Raw genomic sequence first — 12286 nt, 5'->3', positions numbered from 1 at the left:
CATATTCTCAACAAGAAACCGAATAAGGATATTAAATCTCTCACAATCTCAAACTATTCCTTTACGGTTGTTGCTCTTGTGTCTCCTCCTCCCCTGTTTCCTGCTCTCCCCTGTCTGCCTCTCTTTCGTTGTTTGTGTGTGTGTGTGTGTGTGTGTTGGAATGGGTGTGGCTCCCCTCATCACACTCTCCCGCCTCCCTCCTGATTACGGCTCATTCCCCTCACCTGTCCAGTCTGCACGGCTGCCTTCCATCTACTCATCAACTTCACAGTCCATCCACTCCGGTTCTGCGTCGACTCATCGCCACATCATTTACTCAGCTGCAGTGGCGGCTCACATCCCAGGCCGCTTGAATTGTGCTTTCAAGTATATTTCTTGCGTGCTTTTTTTCTGACTCACTTCTAAACCTGCTTCTTTGTGCCACAGGTTCACTGCTTCCCTGCTTCCCCTATGCAACCTCACCCTCGTCCAGCATGTTCTGCCATTCACCTCTGTGCCTCCTCCAGCCATCTTGTCCTCTCTAACCACCGTTCCCTGTTGACCTGCAATTAAAACCCCTTAACCTTCACTGACCTCTAGTCTTTGGTTTGTGCCCATCTGCACCACACCACAGCAAAAAGACCCATACCTCACTGTGGTGTATTTCAAATACAATGTACAGTAGAGTAGCAAAACTATCTTTTCTGTCAGTGTAATGGAGTTTAAGTCATGAGTTTGCCAAACATCCTAATAATGTAATAAAATAAAGTACAAGCAGGGTGATAATATGTTCCTTAAGCTCAGCATAATGGTCATTGTATATGAGGCTGACACAGTCCGTACCGAAGCCGCAACTCTCCACAGGAATTATACCTGCAGCTATATTTAGCAGGAGGATACCATCGAATGTGAACAGTGATTAAAATCAGGGTGTGTGTCGGTGATATTTTCACACACGGGGAATCTGCGTGTTTTTGAACCTCAGTCTTGGGATCGGGTCATTCTTGTCACACCAAATGTTGCATCATTAAGGAAGTGAATGCCACTGACTATTTCACTAATTAAAAAATGTCAATTTCATCACACATTGTTGGTGTCACCTTTCCAACAACTAATTATGATATATAAGCAGTATGACTAGTGTATTTTTAATGTTTTGCAACCTGAAGGTGTCAAATACTCTGACTGCTAAGTCAAAAGGCCATTAAAATGTAAAACTGAGGAGTAAATCATATGTATACCTTCAGGCAACATCCACCAGACTGGAGGTACAGATGAAGGGCTCTGCCACAGTGAGTTGGCTATTCATAGATTTCTTTTCAACAGCATCACTGCTCCTTAGCTTTGTCCCTTGGGCTTTATAGATGCTCTATCAGTGTTCACTAATTAGGAGGGCGCCTTTTTATTTTTTCTCTCTCCTTACAGACGACAAGGGAGGGGACACAAAAGGCAGATTTGGAAATGAATCATTGAGGTTTATTAATGAGGGGGTATCTGCCCTGTGTCGCCAGAGAACAATATGAGAAGGAGCGGCCTGACGCAAGCTCCATCCATCACTGTGGAGACTGTGTGGAGAGACCAGCGGAGCAAAGCTTTTAGAAGGGATCTTTTATACACGTGAAGAAAGGGAAAGTATCATCTCAAACAGCAAATGATATATTTAGACTAGGTATGGACCTCAAAGTCTTATTTGCTGATGTTGAAACTCTGCATATGTTGAATTTGAATGGACAAAAGGATGAATTTCTCTTCAAAGAGCTCCTGAGTGTCAAACTCGGAGCATCCTGGTGCTATTTCCTCCCCCACTGAGCATTCAGTATTTTAAAATCTTTCCTAAATAATTACGGCTGTAACGTGCAGACTTCATCAGCAGGGTCTAAACCTGCAGGAGCAATTACATCAAATAAAAATAAAAAAGAGTAATCGACGCTCAGTGTGTGAGGTAATACTCAGCACAACTGAGAGATGGTAAAAATAAAACTCACATATGGAATTTCTGCGATATTGTACAGTTCAGTTATGCTCAAAGTTTAAAAATGTCTCAATATTATAACAAGGCGTCTACAGCCATGTTAGAAGCTCTGTGAGCCTGTGCTTTTGGCACATCTGTGCTTTGCGCTGAATGCTAACATCAGCATGCTTATCAGGACTTTGTGGACTGAGACGACCATGTCGTCTGCAGCGTTCACAGGCATTAGTTCACTTTCGCTGCTTGATGCTGAATATACTAAAGCTGCAACTAAACTCCTCTTCACTTCCCTGGAGTCAGCGGGCGATTAGCGGTTCTTAAGAGATTTCCGGTGGCCCGATTTTAACGAGCATGCGCTACAAACAACACAAGTGGTCACAATGACTATATTGACATGCTGATACTGACCTGCTGTTGGCATTAGATGGCGATCTGACGAGTGAATATCCCTACAAAATATCTAAAGAACCATCTAATACTTGTGAAGTCCGGACCAATGCGGTGGACCAACCAGACGAACACTTGTCTTTTGGCTATTAGCTTAACAGAAAACGAAAGCATAAAGCAAAATGTTGTGCAATACAAGGACAACATGGACATGCTTGTATACTATGTGAAGAAAAACAGAAAATGAAATCAATCGGGATAAAAATAAGGGAAATTGTTAGTTGCGGTGATACATTGCACAAGGAGAGCAAGTATATTTGTTAGGTGTGGCGGCCATCTTTGTTTTATGCGATGGAATATGTGACATTTTGTATAACATCTACTTTAGTGCCATGGACTGATTATTTTTTGCACCAGAGAGCAGAGTAGTGTGGTATTATCTTTAGTAAATACAGTAATAGCAGTCAAATTTAGAATTTTACTTACATTATCGAATACAAACAAGATATGAGAGGGACAGACTGGGTACGAGGCCTTCCCTTCCACTCCGGTGAGGTCACCTCACATGGGAGCTTTGACTCACAGGGAGCAGCAGCCAAAACCACCGAACCCAGCTCCCCGGATCTCGCTGAGCTTTGGAGGATGAATTCAAGGCTCCCTTCCAGGAGGCGGCTGGTCAGGCGTGGAGAGCCAGGAGACGATGGCTGTGCGCCGGCGGTTTCTGCGGATGACTTCATAACTGCTGGCAAGTCCTGCAGAGGCACACAGGGCCACCTCGGCAAAGGACTTTGCTTTCCGTCTTTAAACCCAGTGACTTCAGACGACTGTTGGAAGTCGTACGGTATTGATGTGGGAAGGACTTGACCGAAGTGTAACAAATCTTTTAACATTTCCTTTTGCTCAGAGATCAAGATTGATTAAAGTGCACCAGAAAAAGACTGATACTCAATACTAGTCTTAGTTTCTATCTGTGAGGGTCAGGAAGGTTTCGAAGTAGCAGGTTTATACTTAAGATCCCAGGACTAGCAGGGGAAATCTAAGCAGGGGGATGTGAATGAGGAATGTTTTTTTCCCTCCCTCAACAACTACCATCGAACTGCCCTTGTTATAGGCACTTAACCCCCATTTGCCCTTGTGGCGCTGCTCTGTGGCCAGCAGCAGAGGACTGTGCTGGGCAGCTCCAAGCAGTAAATGTAACTGAGTGAGTGGGAAGCGTGGCATATACCATCTCTGCACAGATAAGGGATAACAAATTAGAAAACCAAGGTTAGCATCTGCCTCTGAATGCTAACAGCGTTTTATTTTCAAAGGGTGGCCTAGATCAGATAAATTGAGTTTTTCAAGCTCGGGAATGTGACTACACAAGGACTTGAATGGTAAAGGGATTAAAAAGATGTCTCTGCAACAGTCTTCTATGAATTTCTAAAAGGTACAGAAATTTTAAGAAAATTCCTTTCAAGCTGGATCTTCAGATTGAAAGGTCATCCTTGAATTGGATACAGCAGTTGGCAGAACTTTCTCACCACCTGGTCCACTCAGTTCCTGTTCTGAAGCCGTCTGTCCGATCAGAAATTCTAAAAACCCAACAGTTTAGTCAGATTGTGCCAATTTTACACATCACATGTTTACATACAGCTGTTGGGGAGTTCTACTGCATGCGTGAAAGAAGCTGCATGAAGCTTTTTGCGACATATCAAAAGAAGTGGGCTTACCAGACGTCTGTAGGCAGATCCTCATAGCTGCTTAAGGGGCTAGTTGCCGGAGGCTACATAAATCGCTTCTATCATAACACATCTAAGTAGAGTGGTGCAGGAATTAGTCCCAAAACTGAGGAATTAGCATTTTTGCACTTCCGGTTCTCTTGTTACAAAGCCAATGGATTTTTCGAATGGGTTTTTGATTAGATGCCTAAATATGGTCTATGGTTAACACAAGCTTTAGAGATTTTAATGTTTTTTTCTAGGAAATAAAATACGTCAGTAAATGCCCCACTCGTGAATTTTTAATCTTTTGCATGGTTGCTAACAAGTGGCCATATGAGACTACTAAACGTAATCACTCTTATAAGATATAGGACTAAAAGTAAATGCACCTGAAATGTTTCAATGTCCGTAGTACAGAACGTCTGTCTGTGTGTGTGTCTGTTGTGAGTATGGAAGGCCAGTACAGTAGGGCGTCATCTGTAAACTGTGATGGATGTTTACAACAGACAGTGTTAGGTCGGCCTAATTTGTGTTTCTTAACAAATAGATTTAGTGTGATTGCCTTCTAAAGTGATCCATTTGAGTGATCTGACTTCCCTATTATATAGTCGGAGTATAAAATGTCATTCAATGTATTTGTGGTTTGCAGAAATGTACAATCCCAACACAGTTTTCCTGGCGACTGGGCTGTGTATTAGTCGTCTCAAATGGTATATGGTCAACACTTCAGCAAATATGTGCCTGAAGAAGTATTTACTTTAAAAGGATGAAACGAGAAAAAGCCATTGATTTCATCAAACATCATCAGAGAAAAAAAAAAGATATGCTCAGTATAACAGACGAGTGAAGGTGTGGCCAACCACCTCCAAACCTCCTCCACTATAACAACATCGCACCACTTGTACACTGACAAGAGATCCTTGTTTTGACAACGTAAATACCATTCGCTCCGTCTTTGTTCAAAACCACTCTCGCGCCGTGTTTTCTAAAATGACCTACTTCATCCGCTCTTGATATCGCTTGTATCTCCCCGATCCATTTGAATGGCGTCCTTGTCCTTTTCTCCCTTTTGTGTGACAGGTGTTCTTGAGCATTGCCTCTTGTGTGTGTAAATGTCACCTGTCGTCTTTCCAGGTCTTCGTCGTAGAGAGGACGCTGTGCGTCTCCACGACTTCTCTGAGCCATATTCTTGACTTATGTTTGCATTTGACCTGATATTGTCATCATGTTTGTCCCTATTGCTACATCTGCTCTGTATTTACAGACATGTATTTCAAGTCTATCTTCTTGAGTTCTCTCCTTTTTTGCCGTTATTGGTGTTGTTTTTTTATCCGAATCAAGAGTCTAAGGATGGAAAGTGTTATGCAGATTGTAAAGGCTTTTGAGGAAAATTTGTGATTTTGAGATATATTACTGAAATTGTTAAGACTTGACTGCATGTTCTGGTGAGAACAGTCTCAATGCTAATATTACCAATAAAAATGACCTTCAAAAATAAGACCCAGGTTTATTAAAACCCGGAATTAACCTTCAACACGATTGTACAGTATGTCAAGCACATCAATATACTGTATATGTTTTCTGGGAAAATAAATATTGTTGAGTCTGATCAGTCTGGAGGTGTATGGATCTACCTGAGAAATATCATTGTTGCAATACTTAATTAATTAATTAATCAATTCCGTCAGCCATAGTTGCTGTGGGTGTTAATCCTCTTAGTCTGGATTCGTTATCACTACAGTGGGTGAACAGAAACAGCTGTCATTTACAATTCTTCGAATAATTTAATCCAGCATAAAATGCTGTAACTCACTGAGGAAAAGGTGTATTTGCTCCAAAACATCTAAATACCACTTTTCACATTGAAAAATCCTCCAAAAATTCCTGGTTAATTGAGGAGTTATTTCAGTTACTCTCTTTTTTTTTTGTTTATGTCAAATACGGTCTGATCACACAAAGTAATGCATGATGGTGACTTATCACCGCAGCAGAGAGGAAGTGTACGTGCACCTACATCATATGATGTATGACACATCATACTGACTGAAAGAATAAGCTCAGAATTGGCAAAAAATATAAAACTATGCCCAGATTCCTGAAGAGATTCAGGCTACTGTGTCACTGAGAGCTGCATGTCTGCTCAGTTTAACACTGGATGTTGTTTTCCATTGGAGACCTATTCACCATCTAAATGTAATGTCAAAGTGTAACACGAGATGTGCCTTTCCGAAAAGAGCAAAGGTAGAAAAAAAGCAGCTGATATTTACAACATGTACCCATGGTCTTTACTTCTCAACCTGTCTAATTGCATTTTCCTGAACCTTTGTTTTTAATAAATATCGCCATTGCCAGTTTTATTGCAGAGCAGTGCACGGCAGAAAATTCCACCAGTACATTCACTAGTGAGACCAAGACAGTGATAGATGATCTTCTTCATGCTTTATAATTTATTTTTTATGCCATGAAGAACTTTTTGCTCAAACAACTTCAGATGATTATGCCAAAGCTGAAATAATAAACCTTAATGATTAATCTCCCCCTGGATCCGAGCAGTAAGGTGTTGGAACTAAACTTGATCCACACCAGACACTTAATACCTTTTTTTCAGCACACTCAGTGACAACTACGGTGGCCCCAAGGGTCAAAACACATCAACATTTCAGAAAACACAATAGCAAAAGAGAAAACACAACAACATTAAGGTGAGACTCAAACAGCAGAAGGTAAGTGAGTATTAGACAATGATTTCCCTGCCGCTGATTGGAAGTCAGTCGGCGACAAACAGAGGTACTTCTTTTGGATTTCTGGCATACTTCATGCCTCGCGGCACATTGCTGCCTCTCACAGGTCGGGTAAGATACAATTTGAAATTATATATATATCCTGTAATGTATCATCCACCATAAATTCATTGATTATTTCAGAAGCTAAAAGCTTAGGTCTGTTTCCTCCAAATTTAATAGACTCTGCTTCGCCAGATCGGCACACAGAAAGAGACCCTGGCCCAACGCTGTCCACCGGCCCTCCGGATCCAGACAAGTATCGGCAAAACATAGGACACCCCAGCTCATTCTGATGTCGACTAACATATACGCTGTACTTATGCTTTGATATGTATTAATACCATCAAATAATGCACAAAAGCTGTCAGGTTGAGTTTATGCCTATTTCTCCGTGTTGCATTTAGTTAAAATATTCCCAATGCGTTTGCCTGTAGCTGCAGTTACAGAAAAGTAGATTTCTCGGGAATCTCGGGATAATGTGCTTCTGCTCCCAGGACAGAAAATGTCAAATTTTGGGGAAATAAATTAATATAGTCACTACTATGGTAGGGACGCTGTAACTCTTGTAACGCTACATTGTTATGTTACGTAAAGTTGTGATGTGATGGTGTGCAGAAACACACGATGCAAAAAAAATAAATTCTGCTGCTGATTTTCAAGGAGGGGCACATCAGCTATGGCGCGAATCACAGCAGCTACATATCGGCTCTAATGCTACTCCATAACCCCTGAGTGCAGAAGTAGCGTTTAATGACACATCCTAATGCCAAGTATACAGAAGTTAATATCGCTGGATCTGCTTGGTAAACAGGCTGAAAAAGGTGTATTAACACAACACTTGTTCGTGCATGCAGTTATATGCAGAGCACACAGCATAGCCCTGTGAGTTCCATGCATCATAGCAAGCCATTTACACAGTCTGGTAGAAGTGTGACAGCTTTAAGAGACGTGCACGAGGAATTTAAACAGGCATTTAATTGAGCAGCTAGCATAAAACCAGGGCCTGGCAGATGACATATGTTAATATGTCGGTTCTTTTTCTGCTCTGTAATTTGTTCTCTTGCGCGCAGGCCTGGAGCTAATTAAATATGTTTTTGAATTGTTTGAATTATACATTTATATCAGCAGCATGCTAAAGCAAAGGATGGCGTGGTGATTAACGTTCTTAAACTGCCGTTATGTTAAATCAACGCGTGTCTACATGAGTGTAATTCCATTTATATATTCTTTAACAATACATCTGTCTGCAATGATAAATATCTTCCAGGAAAATTAACAGTATTACTATTGTTGTAGCTTCTCAGTTTGTACGTCTTTGCGATCTTCCGTCTCGCTGTGAAACATAATTTCTTCAGTCTGTTCCTGGTGCTCATGTCGCCCTGAGGTTTCCGGAAGACTGAGGTGCCAATCATGGAGCCTATAGTGGTATAAATGAGGTTTGACACCGGGCACCAGAAATCCCTGAGCTGGGTGTAGCACCCCCACTTCATAATTACAGCTTAATTAAGCCACTCAAACACAGATGTGGATTCTGTATGCTGATGGAGTCTAAACTCTCGGTTGAATGTACTCCCAGGATTTTTCCACTGTATGAGGGACATGGGGACTTTGCAGTTTTCTCATGCATCTGCCAAAATGTGTATATCAGCACAAATATCAGGCGGCAGCTGCTGATAATTGTTGTGAGATCCAGCTACACTATGTCGGATGAACTCCCACGCCTCATCGGCTGTTGCAAACGGACACTGCAGTGAGATGTTCCATATCATTACACTAATTTAATCCCGAACAACCCCCCAGAGTTTAATTTTGATATCGCTGGAATACAATTTGCACGAGAAAAACGCAGAGAACTCATGTGTCACACACATCTGCTTCATTCTGAGTTTGCCATTAATTTAAAAGATATTGTTTTTCTATTTCACATCGTCAGAATTCATGCACAGGCACACGCTGAACTGCCGCGGAAGGAGAGATATGAATCGTTGGTGCCAATACCATGTGACGAGGAGGCAGGGCGAGTCGATCATTACTAATCTAGTTCATGGCACAGTGGCTCTCCTGTGGTTTCCACACAAGGGGCTTCCTTGATCAGAGTCTGGCATTTCATGGCAGGACCTGGATTTAGTGAGGCCTGTCGGGGCGGGAGAATGTGAAATACGGCTCAATGTTCCTCGACAGTGCTGAGCCGGTGGCTTCATCTGTTCTGACAGGCTCTTGACTGTGTGTGATGATGAGAGACAGCTCCGGGTTGGGGCTCGGCACCGGCTCTTCAGCTGACAATGTGAATTATGGAGACCCGAAGGAGCAAGAGCATGCATCAGCAGACCCCCACTCCTATTAATCCTTCCCTCAAAGGTTGCTCGGCGGACTCTCCAGACACAACTCGGTGCGGTTTGCACGCACTTGAAACACTGGATGAAACATGGAGTCAATGGACCCAAGTGCTCCATAGACTTATGTTGCAGCATCTTAAATTCCTTCTGTATTTAAACATAATGCATCAACGGATTGTATTGTCTTTTGGATTGAAATTGAATCTAATTGACTTTATCAACATGGATTTTAATGGCCTTTAATGCTTCAATTTGTTATCATGTACATTTAAAAATAAAAATAACTATATGGAGCCCCATATAGGTCTTAAAAAAAAGAAGACTTGTGAAAGAAATAATCACGTCACCATTTTTTTATAGGGAATTAAATTGTGAAATTGTTTAAGAAAGCACTAAAACTCAACCTCATTATTTTACAATGAAATATGTAATACTTTACAGTTTAATATTAACACTGGCTCCAATTTTTACTTCACAATGTTATTTTTCCTAGAGACACTTCCATGCCAATCACATGTTCCCTGCCAACACTCCCAACAACTGCTACCGGATAAAGTTAGCAGTTAGCTACTGTAAGCTAGGCCATCAATGTCAAACACCGATTGCAGTAACATACCCCCGTTTTGTTTAGCTTAACAAGGATGTGAATGCTACCCACCTAAGTAGCCTGACATAAACAGCTAGCTAGCTGCTGCCGTTAGGACGCTGGGAAGAGCCAGTGTTATTAGTGTGCTGCTTGGTACATGTAGCCTTGTTAAGTTGATTAAAACGTGATGTTTCTGTGTCTGCATACTGTATTTATTTACAACAGCAGCCTCTTATCAGGTTGGTTCAGAACTTCTTTGACATTGTTAGCATATCTTGAGCTTGCCAGCTACATTTTAACTGGCTAAAATCTTAGGGGGCGGTGGCATCTGACGGCTTGTACTTATGCTATTATAAGATAGTAAAATATATATTTCAACATTTAATTAGAAATAATGAAACAAATTTTACACAATTTGTTCCTGTGTTCCATGAACACTTTAGGATTCATTACATTAACATTCAATCAGTTGGAAAAGCACCATTTTACCACCTATAGATCACTGACAATCAGTATCTCTATAAAGGCGAGCTCACGATTCCAAATTAATAATTCACCAGGTCATGGACTGACTGGCTGTTTTGTCAGCTAACGCCAGAAACCAATGCTGCAGCTGAATTATTTAATCATATCCGTCATTTCACTTCAGTTACATTACTGAAAGAGTCCCATTAATACAACAATTTTCCGAACATTTCGTTGAACCCTAACTTCAGCCAAGGAGACATGAAAACTGAGCCAATCCGGAACAAAGACAAATCCTGTTGCGTGTTCCTTCGCTAATCCTCCCTTTGGACAGTAAACGCATTGCAGAGCTTAGAACCACACCACCCAGGCTGAACCGTGATGTACAATCTCCAGGAGACAATAGAGTGTATTTTCTCATCTCATGCCTCTGCCAAGTTCACATGCCCACACACATATACACACACACACACACACACACACACTCCAGTGCCAACTGCAGCCCCGCCGCCCCCAGCACTCACAACCCATCCACCACCGCAAACCACCATAATATGACAGATTTATATGCTGTAAGGCATTGGTAAGAATATATATTAAAAAACAACAAGCTAACTTTATATATGAAGCATCTTGCACTGAAGAGACAAACGGTTTTGTCCACAAAATGAGCCGGTAAGTTATCATCAACTCTAAGATCCAATGAGATTCAGTTCTTTCTTGTAAAAATAATTTATTGTTAATGCAAAGCTAATGGATTCCACATTACAATACTGCAACAGTAAATCTGACCAGAATGTGGAGTTGGTGAAGAGTGCATTGCAACCGAGACTATCCTGTTGCACAAATGTGGCAGCCAATCTCATTACTTAGAGAGAGCAGTCTCCACTGTTGGCATGTTGTCTAAGGTTAACACACCCACTCACTCACTCACACACACACACACACACACCCACCCACACACAGAATGTGTTGTTAAATATATCCATTTCACATTCAGTACATTTGTATGTGTCGATAGAGATCTTTGCTCAACTGTAATGACGGTTGCGATTGATTTTACATTCCGGGCATGCGGTGTTTTCCTAGACATCGGATCGGGATGTTCCAGCATCAAAATGTATATTGTTGCACTGACTAATGCATGTGTTTGTGTCAACAATTTGTATCTGACTGGAATGTATGTGAAGTGTGTCACATCATGAAAATTTTCATTTATTTTATAGACCATATAAGAGATTTTAGGTAATAAAAGAAGGTAATCCTCTGTTTTTCCTACCAATTCAAACTGGCTTTTCACATGTTATTAATGTTCGTATCTCTACTGAGTCGACAGAGCAGCAAGCATTTATTCCTTTCATTGTTTTGTTGTATGTCAGTTAGACGCCATCTTTCCCGACTGTCAGGAGCAATAACATCTTTGCGGGAGAATTGCCTAGTCATATCATCGGGTTTTAACCTCTGCTGAATTGAATACGATTCTGCACCAGGAAGGACACATTATTGAATTGACAGCTCCATACCAGTGGGAGCCAAGCCTCCTCCCTTCATACAGCACTATATGCATTTTGATTCCACAAAATTAAATTACTTTGAAAGCAGTCTCATCTCTTCCACTCAGTGTTTTCACACAACATCAGCATCATCTTTCATTATATGCCACTACTTTGGAGGTCCTCCACTGCACTCATAAATACTGGGGATTATTCAATTGCTGTCAATCCGTCTGCCGCCTCATATAGTATTTACTGCCGTCGTGGAAGGGTGTCGTGGGATTCAAGGGGAGAGCGCCTGAATCTCAGGTGGATTTCTGCGGGGGATGAGCGGAGTGGCGTATTGTATGTGATGCACTCTCCAGCAGCAGCTCCGGATGCACTGACACTGGATTCTCTTGCCCAGGGCTACCTGATCTGCACCGCAGTGGTCATATATATGCCAACGGCCTTAGACATGTAGCTCCGATGAATAATTAACAATGTAGAAGATGTGTGTGTGTGTGAATAATTAACAATGTAGAAGATGTGTGTGTGTGTGTGTGTGTGTGTGTGTGTGTGTGTGTGTGTGTGTGTGTGTGTGTG

This window comes from Anarrhichthys ocellatus, unplaced genomic scaffold (genome assembly GCF_004355925.1).
Source record: "Anarrhichthys ocellatus isolate YVR2014 unplaced genomic scaffold, GSC_Weel_1.0 scaffold1, whole genome shotgun sequence".
Lineage (NCBI taxonomy): Eukaryota > Metazoa > Chordata > Actinopteri > Perciformes > Anarhichadidae > Anarrhichthys > Anarrhichthys ocellatus.
Note: the sequence above shows the minus strand (reverse complement) of the source record.